Source organism: Lepisosteus platostomus, chromosome 5 (assembly GCF_059453375.1).
Source record: "Lepisosteus platostomus isolate fLepPlt1 chromosome 5, fLepPlt1.hap1, whole genome shotgun sequence".
Taxonomy (NCBI): Eukaryota; Metazoa; Chordata; class Actinopteri; order Semionotiformes; family Lepisosteidae; genus Lepisosteus; species Lepisosteus platostomus.
The window spans coordinates 42,014,906-42,037,119 of record NC_142615.1 but is presented as its reverse complement, the minus strand read 5'-3'; the positions used below and the strand labels follow the sequence as shown (position 1 = coordinate 42,037,119).

Here is a 22,214-nt window from a genome sequence, read left to right as displayed (position 1 = left end):
AGGCGGAACGATTAATTGGCAAAAAGCAACGGCATCAACAAGACCAGATGATAATCAGTCTAAGATGGTGCCGTGTTAGTGGCAGCCTGCTACAGCAGGTCTGTGTCTTTTTCTTGTCTTTTTGTTTCTTTCAGTTAGTTAATGCTAGTGTGTTAGTGTTTTTTCTTCATACCTTTGCCGGCAACTAGATTTGCGATCACAACATGATGGATACTAGAAAGCTGACATGCTTTTTCTTGTTTTTTCTGATACTCAGACCTCTGTTTCTATCGGGTTGCAATGCCGATAGCTACAGAGGCATTGTCTACACGCATGACCAGCTGATCGCGCTAGCGCGTCCGGCTCTACTCACTGGAGAGAAGCCATTGGTGCCGGAGGAGCTGAGGAGGAGAAGCCGAGGCTGTAGGGCTGGTGCGACGCAAAAGGCGAAGAGAAGGAGATTTAAACCCTACCTTCCTTTGATCATCATGGGAAATGTGCGGTCCTTAGTGAACAAGATGGACGAACTGGGAGCATTGGTGAGAAGCCAGAGGGAGTATCGTGAATGCAGTATCATGTGTTTCACCGAGACGTGGCTGCAGGAACTTATTCCGGACTCGAACGTTACCATCGGCGGCTTTCAGACGGTGCGGGCGGACAGAAACACCGAGAGTGGTAAGAGGAAAGGAGGGGGGCTCGCGGTGCTTGTCAACAACAGATGGTGGACATACTCATTTTAAGCGCGTCTGTAACCCGGACACCGCGGGAGTTTACATGCGCCATCTTTGTTGTTGTTTACATTCCACCTACGGCAAACGCAGAGGTAGCGTGTGACGTCATAAACACAGTCACAGCCAGTCTACAAACAAAGCACCCTAGCGCTTTTATAGCTATTTCAGGGGACTTTAACCACGTATCTATTTCCACCACTTTGCCTACTTTCCACCAATTTGTTAAGTGCCCGACCAGAGAAAACAAAAAACTGGACTTATTATATGCCAATGCTAAGGATGCATATAGTTCCACAGCCCTTCCCCCCCTTGGCAGATCAGATCACAACCTTGTCTTGCTTACACCACTATACAAGCCTATTGTCCAGCGTCAACCTGCAACCATGAGGACTGTGAGGAGATGGTCTCAAGAGGCTATGGAGGATCTACGTGGTGCTTTGGAGGCCACCGACTGGGATGTGCTGTGCGAACCACATGGGGACGACATAGACAGCATGGTGGACTGTGTCACTGACTACATTAACTTCTCCGTAGACAACACCATCCCCACCAAAGACGTACACTGCTTTTCCAATAACAAACCCTGGATCACCAGTGACTTGAAGGCTCTTCTGAATGACAAGAAGAGAGCCTTTAGGAGGGGGGATAAGGAAGAGGTCAAGCGTGTACAGAGGGAGCTAAAGCAGAAGTTAAGAGAGAGCAAGGACGCCTACAGGAGGAAAGTAGAGGACAAGCTGCAAAGGAATAGGGTAAGGGATGTATGGATCAGCATGAGAGAGATCACTGGCTTCAAACAGGCTGGGGGGGCAACAGAGGGGAACCTGGAGATGGCCAACGAGTTGAACCAGTTCTTTAACAGGTTTGATTCTGGGTGCTCTGTGGCTCAACACCCATCCCCCCACAGCCACACGCTCCCTAACCCTTCACAGCTGCGACTGCCTAACACCTCCTCCATCCCCCCACAAACATGGCCGCCTACAGCTACAACCCCCGACAGCTACTCACCCACCCATCCCCCACAGCTGCCACTCCAACACCTCCGCCATTAACACCTGCAGCACTGAAAGCCCTATGAGCACCATCCCCCAGGCCAGGCTGACCATCACAGCTGACCAGGTGAAGAAGGAGCTGAAGAGGCTGCACCAGGGTAAGGCCACAGGGCCAGATAACATCTGTCCCAGAGTTCTGAGGGCCTGTGTTGATCAGCTGAGCGGAGTGCTCCAGCGACTATTCAACCTGACCCTGCGCTTGGAGAGTGTCCCGGTGCTCTGGAAGACATGCCTGGTCCCGGTACCAAAGAAAGGGCGCCCCTCTGTCCTCAACGACTACAGACCAGTTGAACTGACTTCTCACGTCATGAAGACACTGGAGAGGTTGGTCTTATCCCACCTGAGACCCCTTGGTCAGCTCATCACTGGACACCCTACAGTTCGCCTACCAGCCTAGTGTTGGTGTGGAGGATGTGATCATCTACATGCTGCAAAGGGCCTACTCACACCTGGACAGGGCTGGCAACACTGTAAGGATCATGTTTTTAGACTTCTCCAGTGCCTTCAATACCATCCAGCCCTTACTTCTAAGGAGGAAGCTGGAGGATATGCAAGTCGATGCCTCCATGACCTCGTGGATCACTGACTACCTGACAGGCAGACCACAGTCTGTGAGACTTCAGAACTGTGTGTCTGAACAGGTAGTGAGTAACACAGGGGCACCTCAAGGGACAGTTCTTTCTCCATTCCTCTTCACTCTCTATACTTCGGACTTTGAACTTCGGGTTGAACCACTTGGAACTAAATGTAACAAAGACAAAGGAACTGGTGGTAGATTTCAGGAGGAAAAAGGTCAAACCTACTCCTATCTACATCCATGGGAGTGGCGTGGAGATGGTGGACTCGTACAAGTACCTGGGAGTGCACATCGACGATAGACTGGAATGGTCTAAGAACATCGAGGCCATCTATAAGAAGGGACAGAGCCGGCTTTACTTCTTGAGGAGGCTCAGGTCCTTCAATGTATGTAGTAAGATGCTACATTTGTTCTATCAGTCGGTGGTGGCGAGCGCCATTTTCTACGCAGTGGTATGCTTGGGCCCTGGGATTAGAGCTGTGGATTCTAAAAGGCAGAACAAGCTCATCAGGAGAGCAAGCTCTGTCATTGGGTCTGACCTGGACCCCTTGGAGGTAGTAGCTGAGAGGAGAATGGTGTCCAAACTAGAGGCCATCATGGACAACATCTCCCATCCCCTCTATGACAGGCTTGTAGAAATGAAGAGCATGTTCAGCAATAGACTGATTCATCCACGGTGCGACAGGGAGCGCTACAGGAGGTCATTCTTGCCTTCTGCCATAAGACTGTACAACGCATCCACCTTGCGTCTGGACAGAGGCAACATTGACAGTGACCTGTTTCTGAACTGAACGCATCTACACATCTACTGCTACATCTGTCCTCTTCTTTTCTTTTCCCGTTTACAACCGTTTTTTGTGCAATATATGCCAGGGACCCATGCAATACATTTATATTTATATCTATATCTATATTTAGATCTATATTTATTTTCATATGTGTGCTACGATTTTTCTGCGTACTGTTCTGTTCTAGTTTGTTCTTTGTGTGTCCGGACTGTGAGTAACTCTTTTAGTGCACCCCTCACTGTACTGATTGTATTGTATGTATTGTATTATTATTTTTATTATTATTGTATCATTCGTTACACTGTGGCTGTGTTGTCTGTGTAAAGCTGCTGTTGCGCTGCACTTTCCCTCACGGGATCAATAAAGTATCTATCTAAGGAGGTACAACCTCCGAGTTGGTAGGCTGGTGGCCACAGGTTCTTTGATGAGCAATCGGCCCCCTGGTCATTTCTGTACTTTGCTCAGATCCAGATGAGCGGACCAGTCCAGACTGCAGACGATCGCAGGTGATACAGCGGGATTAGCGGAGGCCGAGAAGCGGGCAGCAAATGAAATTAAAATGATTTAAACCAAAAACACCTGACAGATCATGTCTAAGTGTGGGGTTCTGGCGTGCCGGCAGGAAAAACAAACTTTCAATGCAAAACTCAGGGAGGATACTCGGGGAAAAGACAGGTGTTTATGCTGATGCGTCGTTTGCATCCTCGAAACAATGTGAGCGAGCCATAAGCCACAGGCACAAGGCAGGACAGATGAATGACTATGTTAACACAGGGACACCAGCCTATTGCAGGGCACAGATATGCCCACACTCACACCAGGGCCAATTTTCCCAGAAGCCAATTAACCCACCAGCATGGCTTTGGACTATGGGAAGAAACCGGGGCAAACCTATAAGAAACACACATGAACTGGAGGCACATACCAACTCCAGACAGCAGACAGCAGAACTGAATCCAGGGTGCAACCACTCCAGTCATTGGTGAGCCAAGTGCTTATGAGACTTTAGCCATCTTGATCCTGCAGGAAGAGACTGTGTCCCCAACAGAAAAAAGTCTTGAACAGTCTCCTCACAAAGCACATAAGTAAAGGAAAGGCTGTGGAAATATGAAGATAACATGGAATGAAGGGCCAATCCTGGCCCCAGAGCTCTGATATTCACTTTTGAGACTATAAGACTGTTATTCACTGTTGAGACTTTAGACTGCTAAATAGCCAACCTGCAGCTCCTTTAGCAAATCACCTGTAATGGCTACATGGACACACAGTTTTCACTGTATTCAGCATAACTGCACTACTTGTATATATTGCATACACCATGGACACATAGCAGCTCTACTCATATTGAGTTTTATTCCATTTAAAAAAATGTAACCTCAATTTTGTGATTTTGTGAATTTTGTGATTTCTGTGATTCTTGTGGTTTTTGTGAGCTCGCAGAAAAAGACAATTCATTGCCAGCAACTACTGCTGCTGCATGCCATTTTGTTGTGCATCTGATAAATAAACTTTGATTTGATTTGATTTGATTTCTGAGCCTGGAGGGCTTTTGTATCTTTTAATCTTTATTCCATCCTAGGCTCTTAATACCTGGATTTGGACCAGGACTGAGACCTCCAGATTTAGAAGCATCTTGAACCTTTCCCAGTGGGTTTTAAAGGGAGCCTGCAAATAATCAAAGGGCATATTGATGTCCTTTCCTGGACTCTTAATGGTTTGAATACACTCTAAATGCAATTAGACTCGATTGGCACTGTTATAAGGCTCTCACTCATAAATTTACCTGTCACACTCCAGGACCAGGAGTAAATAACAGTGCTTTGATCAATTAATAAAGGCCTGGATCACCTGGACTATGATCGATTAAACAGGTGGTCTGTTCAATAAAGTAACTAAGGGATCATTGGGAGCAAACATCAATAAAACTGGCGATTCAGGGTGACCTGTAAGATTTACTAGACCTGAGCTCTCCCTGGGTCAGGATCAGAGAGCCCTGCACTGACTGGACCAGAGTCATAGAGCCCTGGACTAACTGGACTGGTGGCACAGATCCCTGGAATGACTGGACCAGAGTCACAGACCCCTGGACTGACTGGACCAGAGACACAGACTCCTAGACTAACTGAAACAGAGTCACAGACCCCTGGACTGACTGTACCAGAGACACAGACTCCTAGACTAACTGGAACAGAGTCACAGACCCCTGGACTGACTGGACCGGGGACACAGACCCCTGAACTAACTGGACCAGAGTCACAGATCCCTGGACTAATTGGACCGGGGTCACGGACCTCCTTGACTGACTGGACCAGAGGTCACAGACCGCCTGGACTAACTGTATTGGGACTGATTGTAAGCTCCAGCCCTTTCAACACCGAAGTTCAGAGGTCTTTTCATCTTCCATCTCTGCCGGTCCATATTGGAAAGGAGAGAAAAAGCCCACATGAGGAGATTACAATACATATACTGTATATAATCATTTTTTTAAAACCAGCCATAAATTAACCTTGGCAAATTGTCTATAACCGTTCACTGTTTTTTTTTTCCCTATGACACTATATAAATTTGTGACCAATTCTAAATAAAATTAACAAGTAGGCAGGAGCAAACGGTGTATTTGAATGAAGCTGCACACATATTTCTTTGCCTCTTTACTGGAGAACTCCGAAAAGGTCGATCGTGCGCCCCAGGAAAAACCTTACAGGCCATCATGGACATCTCCCATCTTTCCCTCTAAGACATGCTTGGGAGAATGAAGAGCACATTCAGCGACAGGCTGATCCACCCGCGGTGGGACAGGGGGTGCTACAGGTGGTCATTCGTGCCTTCTGCCATCAGACTGTACCACTCATCCACTGTGTGTCTGGGCAGGAGCAGCACTGACACTGACCTGGTTTTGGACTAAACAGTAAACTCTCTGCTTCCCTCAGTTTTTTTTTCCCCGTTTACAACTGTTTTTTGTGCAATACATGCCAGGGACAATATATTTATATTGTGCAATACAACTTTTTTGTGTACTGTTCTGGCTTGCTCTTTGTATATTCTGGACTGTGAGCGACTCTTCTTAGCGCACTTCTCACTGACTGGACTGATTGGATTGTGTTTTTGTATTGTTGTATCATTTCGTTACACTGTTGCTGTGATGACTGTGCTGCTGTCGCACTGCAATTTCCCCTCATGGGATCAATAAAGTATCTGTCGATAAGTAACCTTCGTTGTGTTTCAGATAGTTACAGAGAGCTGGTGACACAGTTCTGTTCACATACTGTGGTTGCCCTCCCATCTATCCAGGACATTTATGACAGACGGTGCTTGAGGAATGCTCTAAGCATCATCAAAGACCCCCACAGACCCCAGCTACAGACTGTATGACCCTCTACCATCTGGAAAACTGTACCGGAGCATTCGGCCCCAGGCTACCAGACTCAGAAACAGTTTTTACCCCTGCACTATCAAACTATTAAACTCCCAGCCTCTCTCACTCTCACCTCACCTCTCACCTATGATCTGAACCTCACAGTGCCTTCTTTCTTACCAAAAACTCAAACACACATTGAAATCTATCTCTACCTTACATGTCAAAAAGCTCACTCCCCATCATTTCTATCCTTTTATTTCATTCTGTTGATGCATGTTTTTGCACATCTGATGTTGTTTTGCACATTACCTGTTACCTTTTGTTGTTTTGCACACTGCCTGTTGTTGTTTTTGCACACTGCCTGTTGTCTCTGTCTTTCTTTTATTATATAATTGATTTGTTGTTTTTTTGTACTACGTATCGTCTGAGAGCTCGCTAAATAGCATTTCGTTATACCATATACCTGTATATGAGTATAGTGACAATGAACTTGAACTTGAACTTGAATACTGTGCAGTAAAGCAACATCATCTTTCCAAACAGAGGTTCGGGGTTAGTCCACACAAATGAAAAAAGGACTCACTAACTTGAGATGATTAAGGTGAGGCATATCTTCTTAGCCATCACTGTGGGTCGGCGAATCTGCAATCAGAGAAACACTTAAGAGCTCCTTTCAGATTTCTTCGATTTTCATTTAGATGTAGTTTCCAATTAGGTTCCAGCCTTCAGTGGCCCAGATGGGAACTTGGCTTTGCCGGACAAACACAACACATACATAATAAAGACATAATACATGATCAATTTACCAAGACCTGGGATGGAGTGGCGTCCTGTCCAGAGTGTAGCCCGCCTAGTGCCCTTTGCTTGCCAGAATAGGTCCTGTGACCTTGAATTGGTAAGATCAGATCACTTTTATTAGCCATATTCAATTTCTTGCATTAGGAATTTGTCTTTTCACAGACCCCAGCTTGCTCTCCATGAGATACACAGGCAGGGAGAGAGAAGCTGGGGGTCAGAGCGCAGGGTCAGCCATTTATACGACACCCCTGGAGCAGCTGGGGTTCAGGGTCTTGCTCAGGGGCCCAACAGAGTAGGATTCCTCTGCCAGCCGCGGAACTTGAACCGGCAAACCCTTCCAGCCACAGGCACAGAGCCTTAGCCACAGAGACACCGATTTGTTTTTAACTGGATAAGCAGTTACTTAAAGCAAGGTGATGTCATGAAAATAAAGGAGAAGCTGATCGTTTTTCATCTTTCTCATCAGGTTCTCCCTGGGTCAACATCGCTTGACCTGTACAGTTTCACTTAAGGCAGAGCCTGGCTTTGGAGTCGCCACTTATTCTAATAAAGCAACCAACCACTCCCTCTTCAAAACAGGTCACATTGCTGGCTTACAGTGAAATAAACGCTCTTTTTGAGCCCTGTCGGTTCGCTTGGTACTTAAAAAAAAACCTACCCGCTTAAAAGTTCCCAGACTCTCAAACGAACAAAGCTTACATTTCTCGCAGGTTTGGACATTGATAATCTTTAAAATGTCCTGAAATTTCCCTATAATCCTCAAAATCTTCCTCCACACCTCGAAACAGTAACATCGGGATTTCCTAATAGGTCACTCATTACACAGCGTTTCTGAAACTTTGCACTTTTTCTGAAAATTTGCTCCTCGATATTTTTTTCCCCTCTAATTTAGTCACCACCCCCTTCTTCTCCCCTCTGGATTCGGGGAGTGTCTCCGACGTCCCGGGATGCTGCGTAGACGCGGACTGTTACCAGGCCTGTACAGCCCTCGGATCACCTAGCTGCGGTCCCCATGGAAACCATTTGGGCTTAGCTAGGCCCTATCTAATTGATTCTTTGCAGGGACAATATTCAAATCGGACTCCTCCCCCCACCCCGTGCCAGGTGCCTAGGCAAATCAGTCTCTCTGCTTTACTTTGGGCTCATTTAAATTTTAATCCCTGGCAAATCAGGTTTGGATTTATATCTATTGGGGTGGGGGGATAAATTTGTTTTTTTACGGCCAAGGTCCAGCAAAACCAATACGACAAAGACAAAACACTGTCAACAAAGAAGGTGGCACAACAAAGTTTCAGCAGATTATTTCAGAAAATTAGTTTACACTGTTCAGAAGTGGCACAGTTCTGGTATAGTGGTTAGCATCCTTTGACGGACTGGCACCCTGTCCATCAAAGGTACACTGACAGGCTGAAAGAAGTCTTTAGTCTGAAGGGAATGTCCCACACTGACAGGTCTGAAGGAGCTGAGTATCTTTAGTCTGAAGGGTAGTGTTCTACACTGACAGAATCTCTTGAGTCTTGAACATAGATCAAAGTCAACCCATCTGATTTCTTCGGAATGAACCATAAAACTCCAACCACAAGTGGAAACTACCCTAAATTGAGAAGAAGAGGCACCAACATTATATGCACTATTCTAAATGAGATCCTCCTACTCCAACTGTGCGATACAATCTTAACACAACATAGTTTCATCTCTGCTGGCAGCTTTTCCCATATATATTCTAATCTATTTACTTCAGTACCACTTCCCATGTGTCTGCAAGTGTCTTGTTTAGCCAGCAAATACTCGTCTTTTCAAAAACAGCTTCAACCTCAGTGGGTCCCCTTTTGTAATGGCATTTAGTACCAGCATGCAAAAACTCTAAACAACCTAGGTTGAAGGTGCAGGATCGTGGCCATAAACCCTGCTATTTACTTTGCAAATCACGGCAGTGAAGTGGCGTTTCATGTCCTGCTTGTCCCGTGATCACCACAGGGTTAGATCCTGAGCGTAAAAGACTAAGCCCACCAAAGAAAAGTGCGATTTCTTAAAAATAAGTTATTGGCGATAAAAAAATCTTGGGTTCCCCTGAAATTGTTCCTTTCTTGATCACGTACATTACGTTGTCATTATGCGACGCGTTACTTCTGGTGCGATAGCACAATCCCCGGTTGCCATCTTATAGTACAGATCGGCACCTTCAATCAGTCTTCAAGAGAGCTGCAAACGCCTTACACTCAGGCTGTGAGCCTTTTTTTGAGCACCGAAAACTCTGAAAACTACGAGGGAAGATTCTCCAAAGTACGGACAAAGTTAACACAGTTGGGGGATGTAGCCAGATTTGGGGGGGGGGGGGGCAAATCAGCTGCCCCCGCCACCGTTTTAGGCGTTACCCCCAAACCCCCTATTGTCTTACATGTACCAACACAAGCACAAGAAAATGTAGAAACGTTTCAACAATTGTGATGTGTCTTCATGTGGGTCCGGCAGTCCCAATTTCTCATACCAGTGATTAAGCCCCAGTAACAAAATAAATCCATGGACAATTTAGAAAAATTGGAAAAAGTCTGAATTAAGCACAAAATCATAAGCTTTGTGAAGTGCCGTAAAGCACTGTGTTGTTGCAAATCCCTCGTCTCTCCACAGGCGAGGGCAAGAGTTCCCACAAAAAGCATGTTGTGATGTAGCCCTTCCTGCTCACGAGATCACTGTGATGACTGATGTAATGCGATGGACGAGTGAACAAGCGCAGGTGGTGCAGCAGACATTTCACTGCAGAAAACACGACCTGCATGCAGAGTTAACAAGTAAGCTCCACGTATCAGCACAACAGCCTGGAGGTTGACAGCAATATTTCTGTTAGATCAAAAGACATGTATCCGCAAGCCTGCTTGTTTACAGTGTAATAAAGGCCGCTTCACCTCAGCCCAAGTCTTGTTGCCTTACTGAATCTATTTTGTGATGCAAATTGGAGGTTTTACAAGTTACTGTGTACATTTTACTTTTATTGTGGTTTGAAGTGCGCTCATCAATGGCGATTCTCTCTAACCCAGAACTATAAAAATAGCCGTGCAGCTCCCCTTTGTTTTAAGAGTGCATGTGCAGCCTATATCAGCATCTTGCAAATATGCAGCAGATCACTGCAGATCCCATAAACAGAAACTGTCACCAGGACCTTGTGTTATATTGCAAATAGGGAGTTTTTATTTAAAAAGCTCTTGAACTGTATGACAAAATATAGTGACAAATTACGCGGCCCACATGTCTCTCCTCGCACAGAACGCATGTCCATTCCAGGAGATATCCCTGGTTTTTCGACCCTGAATCGGATAAAGGGGTCGGAAAATGGAAGGATGGAATGAGATTAAAACGTGTGTGTGTTCCTGTAAGGTTGAACCGGCTGCTGTTGACAGTTGGGAGGAGTGGGGGGGGGGTCAGAGGTTGGTTAAGCCACTGTGGTATGTTCCCGTAAACAGATTCAAACCCAAGACGGAAAGCCGCCTCCGGACGAATCGGTTGGATGCGGACGGTTGCCTTAACCCATCCGAACCGCTAACGTGACAAATCGTCTTCGGGAAAATGCATCATAACCTGTGACAGGATATGCCCGTCACGCCTCACTTTCGGTCAGTACTGGCGGCTCAAGTGCACAACCGGGAGGATCCGCCGCAACTGTCTAATTATCCCGGACTTCGGCGAGGTTCTTCCGGACAGTGGAGAAGCGGATGACCCTGACCTCATTCACACGCTGCTTCTGGTCGTCCCACATGTACTCGGAGGACAGCAACTTGGTGGGCTTGTTGCGGATCAGGTACTGGTTCAGGTGGCTCTCCTCCTGCCAGGCCGCCTCGACGTTGCTCCTCTTGTCCACCAGCAGGTTTTCCTTGCAGGTCTTGACCAGCCGGTACACGTTGTCGACGAGACTCCCAAACACGGCCGCCGGGTAGTAGAAGTCGCCCCGGTTGAAGGGGACGTGGGCGGCGGAGGCCGGCCGGCGCTCGTAGGGGAACTGGTCCCGGTGACTATAATAGAACCAGGCGTGCATGGCAGCCACCAGCCCGCCCAGCACCTCCGCGCCCACGCGGTTCTGGAAGCGCATGTCCACGTCCAGGCAGTAAATATACCGGGCCTCCCGGCGGATCCGCTCCTCGATGGTCTCCCGGATGATCTCCATCCGCCGCAGAGAGATCTCCTGCCAGCAGTCGAACTTGGGCACCTGGATGGCGGTGAGGTTCCTCCCGGGGGCCAGGGACACCTTTGGCACCTCGCCCGGATGGTCCCTGAAGACATAGTAGTTCAACCGGAACCCCACCAGGAAGTGTTTCTCCGCCGACTCAAGGAACCCCTTCAGGAACCGCATGTACCTGGGAAAAGAGGGGGAATGGTTCAGGAATGGAGGGGGCATGGTGGTTAGTCTTTGCTTCCTCGCAGTGATGGGGCCCTGGGGTGCTATTTCGCATGATGTCACCCTGGGTTAGAGTGGGTTTCCTCCGGGTGTTCCGGCTTCCTCCAACAGTCCAAAGACTGACGTGCTGGTGGGTAAATTAGCGTCTGGGGAAAATTGTCCCTGCTTTGAGTGTGTGTGTGCGCGCGTCTGTCTATGCATTTGCCATGAGATGGACTGGCGTCCCATCCAGGGTGCACCCTGCCATATTCCCTCTGCTTGCCTGGACACTCCACTCTTTTTTCTCTACCCCTCGGAAGACATATTTTCCCTTTCCAGGGCCTTTTCAATAGCGGATCCTAAATTTCAGCCCTGCTAAAGATTTTTTCTGCCGACTCCTTTTTCCAGGCATTTTCAAAAGCTGGCCTATATGAAGTGAAATGTATTAAAAAATCAACATTAAGAGTTTAGCCCCCCCCCATAGCCAGTTAAATCTGCCAGCTTGAGTTTGTGATTTGCTAAAATGGTCTACCCCTCAGCCAGGAATCCAGAAGTAAATTGGATCGACCTCTTTTGCCCTTGAGGGAACTTGTCTTGCACATCAAAAGCTCATGAACACATAACATTTTCGACAATAATAATGCGGTACAAGAACACTGCAATAACATAATACAAAACATTCAATTGCACTGCTCAATCAGAACTCCAGTACCATTAATAAAAATAATAATAATAATAATTGCTTACACTTATATAGTGCTTTTCTGGACACTCCATAACTCTTCACAAGTAATGGGGAATCCCACTTCACCACCAATGTGCAGCCCCCACCTGGATGATGTAACAGCAGCCATAGTGCGCCAGAATGCTCCCCACACACCAGCTCTCAGTGGGGAGGAGAGCAGAGTGATGAAGCCAGTTCATTGATGGGGATTATTAGGAGGGCATGATTGGTAAGGGCCAATGGGAAATTTGGCCAGGACACCGGGGTTACACCCCTACTCTTTTCAAGAAACACCCTAGGATTTTTAAAGACCACAGAGAGTCAGGACCTCGGTTTTACATCTCATCCAAAGCACCTGTTTACAGTCCAGTGTCCCCATCACTATACTGGGGCATTAGGGCCCACACAGACCGCAGTTTGAGCGCCCCCCGCTGGCCCCACTAACATCTCTCCCAGCAGCAGCCTCAGCTTTCCCAGGAGTCTCCCCTCCGGGTACTGACCAGGCTCACACCTGCTGAGCTCCAGTGGGGGCTGCCAGTGGTGAGCTGCAAAGTGATATGGCTGCTGGCATTAGATTTGAATCAAACAATTAGCTTGTAAAGAGTCTAAAAACAACAGTAGTAATAAGAGGCCTGCCTCTTTTTATTTTAGTGTTCAACAATAGAGTGCTTTTAGTTAGAAAGAAAGTTAATGCTCTTTTAGTCTTGATACAGGGGATCTGGAACAGTGCCTCCTCCCAGAGTGTAGGAGAGCACATTCTAAAAGAAGGCACGGATAGAGAAGATATATTTTTGTTAAGTACTCTTTGTGATAAACATGTCTTACTTGCCAACCGTGAAGATTGTGGTTGCTATGGTGACATTGAGGGGCTTGTAGATCCTGTCGATGATCAAGGGGTCAAAGGTCCCATCTCAGACGATGGGAGCCAGCCAGGGGGTGACGGTCAGCACGTCTCTCCTCCTGGGACACAAGAGAGGCGATCAGAACTCTGGAGACCCCAATTCCGGCTGGCGCCTTATTTTTACTTATGATTGCAGGGATTGAAACCCTGGGGGTGACAGTGTTATGACACAGACCAGCCAGCAGAGGGCAGCAGCTCAGACGCGTTGTCTTTATTTCCAGGCAAAGCCAACAGAAAGTGTAAATACATTTCCTTCACTTATCAAATTTATTACAAGGCCTGTCGAAAACATCTAGTAAAAAAAGAAACGCTTCAGTTTGACCATGTTAACAGCAAGGCAGTCAGACCCAACATGAGAAATATGAGGATTTGAATACTCACGGGGCCTCCAGGACCTTAGTCTGTTTGAAAGCTAACCTGAAAGAAGGAAGACAGGGGTTTTCATTTGACATTTGTAGGGAGCAGAGCATCGCTTGGCAACTATGGGATTAATTCTGATACTGAATTATCAAAGGATCATTAAGTATTATGCCAGCAGCCATATCACTCTGTAGCTCACCACTGGCAGCCCCACTGGAGCTCAGCAGGTGTGAGTCTGGTCAGTACCTGGATGGGAGACCTCCTGGGAAAAACTAAGGTTGCTGCTGGAAGAGGTGTTAGTGGGGCCAGCAGGAGGCGCTCACCCTGCGGTCCATGTGGGTCCTAATGCCCCAGTATAGCGACGAGGACACTATACTGTAAACAGGTGGCATCCTTCCGAAGAGACATAAAACCAAGGTCCTGACTCTCTGTGCTCATTAAAAATCCCAGGGCATTTCTCGAGAAGAGTAGGGGTGTAACCCCGGTGTCCTGGCCAAATTTCCCATTGGCCCTTACCAATCATGGCCTCCTAATAATCCCCATCTCTGAACTGGCTTCATCACTCTGAAAGCTGCTGTGTGCTGGAGCAGACTGGAGCATCATCCAGGGGGCTGCACACTGGTGACGGTAGTGGGATCCCCATGACCTGTGAAGAGCTCTGAGTGGAGTGTCCAGAAAAGAGTTTTGTTGCCTTGTTCTGAATCGCAGAACACGGCACTGCGCAGACCTGATGATTCAGTCTGCTTTGGAATGTAAATGGGAGGTTTTCCAAGTTACTGTGTACATTTTGCTTTCATTGTGGTTGTCGATGCTGATTCTCTCTAAGCCAGAAACTAGCATTGTAGTCCCCCTTTAAACCAAAGACAGCTTTATCATGTATTAACAAACCTCCTAATAAAGGGGACCTCAACAGATACCAGCGATAACTCTTACGCCTTTGGTTAGGTAGTAACATGTAGTGTGCGCAATGTGTCTGAGATGAAAGGGGCAAAAACTGTGTTGCATTGTTCAAGTTCAAGTTTATTGTCATTATACTCATATACAGGTATCTGGTATAACAAAATGCTATTTAGACAGCTCTCGGACATAAGTAGTACAAGAAAAAAAAAACAACCACAACAATACAATTGTATAACAAAAGAAAGACAGAGACAACAGGCAGTGTGCAACAAACAACAACAGACGATGTGCAAAAACAGCAACAGGCAATGTGCAAAAACAACAACAGGCAATGTGCAAAACAACAAAAACGTAACAGGTTATGTATAAAAATATGCATCAACAGAATGAAATAAAGGGATAGAAATGATGGGGAGTGAGCTTTTGACATGTAAGGTAGAGGTAGATTTTCAATGTGTGTTTGGGTTTTTGGTAAGAAAGAAGGCACTGTGAGGTTCAGATCATACGTGAGAGGTGAGGTGAGAGTGAGAGAGGCTGGGAGTTTAATAGTTTGATAGTACGGGGGTAAAAACTGTCTCTGAGTCTGGTAGTCCGGGCCCGAATGCTCCAGTACCGTTTTCCAGATGATAGCAGATCATAAAGTCTGTAGCTGGTGTGTGTGGGGTCTTTGATGATGCTTAGAGCTTTCCTCAAGCACCATCTGTCATAAATGTCCTGGATAGATGGGAGGGCAACCCCAGTGATGGACTGGGCAGTTTTCACCACCCACTGTAGGGCTTTGCGGTCAGCAGCACTGCAGTTGCCATACCACACTGTGATGCAGGCTGTCAGTGTGCTTTCTGTAGTGCATCTGTAAAAGCTAGTGAGGATCTGGGGACATATCTTAGCCTTCTTCAACCGTATTACGAAGTACAGGCGCTGTTGTGCTTTCTTGATCAGACAGGTGGTGTTGAGAGACCATGTGAGGTCCTCTGTGATATGGACGCCAAGGAATTTAAAGTTACTGATCCTTTCCACTTCAGTCCCATTGATGTGGATAGGGGCATGTCTCGTTTGCAGTTTCCTGAAATCAACGATCAGCTCCTTGGTTTTGCTGACGTTGAGGGTGAGGTTGTTGTCATCACACCACGTTGTAAGGAGATTGACCTCCTCCCTGTAGGCCCTCTCATCATTGTCTGTGATCAGACCTACAACTGTGGTGTCATCGGCAATCTTGATGATGAAGTTGGTGTTGTTTGGCCTTACAGTCGTGGGTGTAGAGGGAGTAGAGCAATGGACTAAGCACACACCCCTGGGGGACCCCAGTTTTCAGAGTTAGTGTGCCGGAGGTGTGGTTTCCAAGCCTGCCAGCTTCTGAAACCACTTCTGCCTGTCAGGAAGTCCAGAATCCAGTTGCAGAGGGTGGTGTCAAGACCCAGTGCACTGAGTTTCTTGACTAGTTTCTCTAGAATGATAGTATTAAAAGCTGAGCTGAAGTCGATGAATAGTAGTTTTGCGTATGTGTTCTTTTTATCAGCAGAGTGTATGGCAATGGACATTGCATCATCTGTGGATCTGGTGGGCTGGTAGGCAAATTGGAATAGGTCCACTGTGTCTGGAATTGTGTCCTCAATGTGCCCCATGACCAGCCTCTTAAAGCACTTCATGATAACAGGGGTTAGTGCCACTGGGCAGTAGATGATGGTGGTTGTCTTGAAGCAAGTGGCGACTACAGCTTGGGGCAGGGACATGTTGAAAATGTTTGTGAATACACCTGCCAGTTGATTGGTGCCGGCTCTGAGGACGTGACTGGGTATGCTGTCAGATCCTGCAGCCTTGCATGTGTTCACTTTTAGCAGAGATCTCCTCACCTCATCTGCAGACAGCGAGAGCACCTGGTCAGCTGCGGAGGTTGCAGCTCTGTTGACTGGTTCTGTGTTGCTCGCTTTAAACTGAGCATGAAAGGTGTTGAGCTTGTTAGGCAGGGAGGCATCATGCGCAGGTGCACAGATGTTCTTCCTTTTGTAGTTTCCGAGGGCCTGTATATCTTGCCACATGCACCGTGGGTCATTAGTGGTGAAGTGTCCCTCTAATTCCCGTTTGAGTGTGTTTTTGCAATACTCTTCTTTAGATTGATCCTGGCTGACTGTCACTTTAAACACATCACAGTCAGTGCATTAAAAACAGTCCTGCAGGACTGATTCAGATCCTTCATGCCAGACTCACCATCCTGACGGCTGGTTTCACTCGCCTGTGCAGCTGTCTGTATGCCGGGAGGAGAAACAGAGTGAAGTGGTCTGAGTTTCCACAGTGGGGGAGGGGTACGGCCTTGTAAGCATTCTGAATCGTATTGTAAACATGGTCCAGGGTGTTTTCTCCTCTCGTTAGGAAGGAGACATGGTATTTCGGGAGACCGGAGTTGAGATTTGTATGATTAAAGTCACCCACGATGATAAAGGCTGTGTCTGTCAGGGAAGCCGGTTCTGACTCCCGTGAAAATGCGTTGTTTAAAGACCCTATACGAGATGGTATAATCCGGTAGTGACTTGAGGAGGACATCAGGGAAGACACAGCAGGATCGGGTCGGGTAGAAACACTGGGGGTAATGACAGCAGTGAACTGCTGCATGGGGGGAGCGCAGACGAACGAGTCCAAAGGAAGTCCAATAGGGAAAATCAGGGCGCAGTCCAAGGTCCAAGTGCCAGGAGATCCATCCAAGATGAACTCTGGAACAGGGAACTAGGAACACGGATAATTAAAAGTTTGATGGGATAAAGCACTCCGAGCCACGGACTCAGTAGGTCAGGGGGCCGTGGTGAAGCCTTTGCCCTTGGGCCACTTCTGTGCCTGGTGGTAGGGTCTTCCAAAGCTGAGCCTAGAACTATGGAGATGCCAGGCTCAATAGGGAAAAGGGGAAGGACATAGCTGGGGCAAAAAAAGCTGGGAACACAACAAAAAATGGTAGGAGCACCCTCTAGAGGAGGGATGATGATCGTGACAACGTCGGGATTTGCAGATTCCTATTTGTTTATTGCAGTACAGTACCTCTACATCGGGGGATGTAGACGGCGGTGATGATAATAATTGTAAATTCCCTCATCTGGGCACAACTGGGGTATAAAAGGAGACCCCCTCCTTAATGACTGTTTTCACACTGCCTGTCTGACTGTCCTCTTATCTTCAATCATAAGTACCAGGGTGTATCTTACTGGGCTGTGGGGGTGGGACTGTAGTGGAGGTCTGCTCAGGGATTAGTCTGTTCTGCCTGTGTGTCCTTTTCTCACCAATCAGATTGCTGTCAGCTCACACTGAATCACTGCATCCCAAGTTTGTGGTGCTCTGGTTCCAGCTGCTCCTTCTGTCACAATAATAAGTAAACTGTAGTAATTGTCCTTCGATCCCCCAGAAAAGGAGTGAATGTGAATCACAGGGCTGGAAACCTGTTGTTTTGTAGCATCTCTGGATACACAGTGACCTTCCTGCACAGTCCAGACCTCATTCACTGAGTCCCTTGTTAATTTACACCCTGACCTGAATCCAAATAAAATCGTTCAGTGTTTCAGTCTTTTCTAGACAGCGCATCCCTGGGATGACCCATGCTTGTCATCACCAACCCTGTCTGATCTGATTAACATGACAGCCTCATGTCTGTCTGGAGCTTCTAAAACACACAGTTTTTGCCGTCAGCTGTCAGAGAGATCTGTCAAGATGAAGGAGAGACAGACTCAGGAGTTTGAGACAGAAACACAAGATGGTAAAAAACAGCTCTTCATAGGGAAACAGGGAAGAGATCTCTCTCCACACTGAGGCAGCCAGACCAACTACAAGAGGCAGATGTTGAGATCTCATCACAGGCTGTTAGGAATGTGGAGAAGGAGTGGAGCTCAAGAGAGAAGCAGGAGTGAAACAGGGTGAAACAGGGTCTGTGACTGTCAAGAAGCGCTTATTGTCAGAACACTCTGAGTGGTGCTGATTATGCGGTGGCCAGTCAGAATCGGTTTACTGGTTGCTTCCTTGTATATAAGGTTGATTAACCCTGTATTCGGGGCTCAGCATTGTCAGATCTCCAGTGTCAGCTTGTACAGCCAGACCTGCTCCAGCACTTAAGCTTTCGGTTTCTTGGTTCTGGATCTTCGGCATAGACTCCTGGTTTTTCCTGGTTCAGACGTCTTCATGAATCCTATTCCATGTTCCTGGGTTGCGAAGTTCTTGGTTTTCTGGGTCCTGGTTTTCCCAGTGTGAATGGCCTTGTATCCGGTTCCTGGTGACAGGTGCCTTCGTATGGAGAAGCTTGGAATTTGGGACTCTGTATTTGGATTACATTGTAATCGCACAAGTCTGGTTTGGAGGGACCCAGTGTTTTGTCTTATGCCTGTATTTCAACTTGTAAATCCTGATATCCTGTTCGCCTGATATCCATGACCTTAGACTGTGTTATAGACAATGTTATATTGTAATTTCCCATGGGTTTGTTATAAAAACTTTGTATTCAAATGTATGTTCAGACTGTTGTTTTGGCTCTTGCCCTTTAAAGGCTTCCGCTGTGCTGCGCAGGGTCTGTTTAAGTTCTTTAGTGGTTTCTAATAATTTGGAAACCGTAACAGTGACACTGCCAGCACAGCTCAATCAGAGCCACCCTGTCTCACCGGTGTGCTGGATTAATACGACGCTGACTTTCACACACAGCACCAAATCCTGATTCCCAGTCTTAGGTCCCACTGTTCCAGGGCTCCAGACAGGAGGTCTGACTGCTTCATCAGTGCTGTAGCAGTTGCGTTGTATTTCTGTGCTGAAATCCTTGTCAAAGCCAAAGAGAATCACAGAGACAGGGGTGTGATACTCTCTAGATAGAGGTGTCAGGAATAAGAGTGTTTACAGGCACAAGTGAGAGTCACACAAAGCAGCTGTAAGAGAGACTCAGTGGAGTTTTATTCACAACATGAGAGAAAATAACCAACACACAAAAACCTTTTCACACAAACAAAATCGATATTTTCTCTGTTTCTCACTCTCATTTTCTGACAGAGGATATTTTCTCTGTCCCCAGACAGAAGGAAAAAACAAAGCCAGAAAGACTCAAATGGGTTTTAACCCTTTACACAGCAAACCAGGATTGTCTGCAGGAATCAGCAATGACCTGTTAATGAATCAACGAATTAACCAAGTTAATGAATCAGAAATTAATTATTCATGATCCTTCATTAATAATAAAGAGGGATGTTTAAATATTGCAGTTTTGAAGCCAGCAAGTGCTATTTTGTCAGTCACAGGCTGTTGGACTCTGCTGTATCACACATTTAAAATCTCCATGAAGATGTGGATTTCTGGTGTAACAGTGCAGTGTTACGAACCCTGCCTCCCGGCAACGGAGGAGGCAGAAGTAGGCGTAGCCCCTATCTATCAGTTCACCTATCAGTTTTCCCATTCACCACCACACCCCCGTCTCATCCTACTTAAACACCTGTCCTTCCCTACCTCGTTGCTCAGTATTGGTTTTCCCTATCGAGCTTCCTGGTTGTGCTTCTTCTACTCTGTGTTTGTCTTGGATTTCGGCTTACGGTTTTTCCCTTTGGACTTCGGCTTTTCGGATCTCGGCTTGGATTGGTACTTTCGCTCTGTTTTGGATTACTGGCTACCTCTGGATTCTCGGATTGCTCTACGGACTACGACTTCGGATTACTCTTCGGCTTCGGTACATGTTCCCTTTCGGATATCTTGCTTCCCCTGGACTCTCGGCTCGTTCCTACGATTACGGTTTGCTTTCGGATTACGACTTGGCTTTGTTCGCTCCTGCAAGTGGGTTCACTCACTCGTTCCGTCCGTATTACTGAACTCGTAACAGAATACTGAGCCCTTTAACATGGACCCAGCGGAGCAACAGGAGATTCGCTCGGCTTTGGATCAGCACGGACAAGCCTTACTCCAGCTCCAGGCTTCTGTCCAACAGATCTCTGCGCACCTGTCTGCAATGCCGCCCATCGGCAATCGAGGAAGCAACGCTGGAGCTGCCGCTGCGGCTCCGCCCCCGCCAGCTGCTACACCTGCCCCTCGACCTCTTCCACTAACTCCACCTGACAGGTTTGACGGCAACCCTACCAAATGTCGGGGCTTCTTAGCACAGTGTGCACTGGTTTTCAGGCTCCATCCGGAAACTTTTTTTTTCACCTCAGGACAAGATCGCCTTCATAGTTTCACTGCTAACCGGCTGCGCTCTGGAATGGGCTACTGCTCTGCTTGATCGCGGGGCTCCTGAAATTCAGGATTATGATCTTTTTTTAGAAAAATTTAAGGGGGTTTTTTGTCGCCCCGTAGTTGGCCAAGACTCTGCATTCCGCCTCTCCTCCATCCACCAAGGCCGCCGGTCTGTACATGATTATGCTATTGATTTTCGAGTAGCGGCAGCAGAGACTCACTGGGACGATGAGGTCCTTATTTTTCTTTTCCGTCAAGGACTCAGTGAAGAAATTAAGGACCATCTGGTAAATATGCCACAATTGGGCAATACCTTGGAGGAAGTTATTTCACAGGTTTTGCAATTAGAACTCAGAATTCGTCATAGGAGTGCTGAGAGATCCCGGTCCTCTATACTAGAGGCTCCTCGGCTATCACCTTTCAGATCTGCTGACTCGGAACAATCTATGGAAATAGCCCGCACCCGGTTAACCCCTGAAGAACGTGAGAGGCGCCAACGAGAGGGTCGCTGCCTGTACTGTGGGAAACTTGGACACTTTAAAGCGGCCTGCCCTGCTGCATACTCGTCCTTGAGGCGCCGCCCACCTTCTCGGAATCCTAAGGTGAGTGAGACTACTCAATTCCCTCAGTTTTCCTCAGGATTTTTTATTTGTTCTACCCTATTCTGGGATAATGAAAGGAGACCTCTTCTTGCTTTTATAGACTCGGGGGCAGCAGGAAACTTTATAGACGCATCCTTCGCTCGAGCTTGGAAATTACCCTTGACCCTGGTGTCCACCCCTCTTCGTGTCCAGTCTATTGATGGCTCCCCCGTATCTCCAGGACTTATTAGGTGGCAAACGGAAATTATAAGCCTGCAGATAGGCGCCACCCATGTCGAAGACATCTGGTTTTATCTCCTGGAGACTCCTACACATCCTCTGGTACTAGGATTTCCTTGGCTACAGCAGCATGACCCACACATTTCTTGGTCCCGTAAAAAGATTGTAGCTTGGGGACCCAGATGTATTAGAAAATGCTGTCGCCTACCAGTGAAGATTGCACTCATGGTGACGTCCCCTTCAGGGGTTCCTACCATACCCCCTCAATACTCTGATCTTCAGGAAGCCTTTAATGAGCAGGAGGCCTTGGCCCTCCCCCCTCATCGACCATACGATTGTGCCATTGACCTTTTGCCTGGTACTATCGCTCCCAAAGGTCGTATTTTTCCACTCTCCAATTCTGAGTCTGAGGCCCTGAAAGTCTATATACAAGATTCTCTGAAGGCTGGGCTTATACGTCCATCCACTTCACCAGCATGTGCCAGTTTTTTTTTGTCGAAAAGAAGGATGGTGGGCTCCGTCCCTGCATCGACTATCGTGGCCTCAATGAGATCACCATCAAGAATCGGTACCCTTTGCCTTTAATTCCAGCAGCACTTGAGTCTGTGCATGGAGCCAAGATCTTTACTAAACTGGATTTACGAGGGGCCTATAACCTAATCCGCATTCGGGAGGGGGATGAATGGAAGAC

The 22,214-nt window shown here is 47.2% G+C and overlaps 1 pseudogene; it reads right to left on the bottom strand.

The window, feature by feature from the left end:
* Positions 1-10,938: 10,938 nt before the first annotated feature.
* LOC148666707 (globoside alpha-1,3-N-acetylgalactosaminyltransferase 1-like) lies at positions 10,939-21,577 on the bottom strand (annotated as a pseudogene).
* Positions 21,578-22,214: the final 637 nt, after the last annotated feature.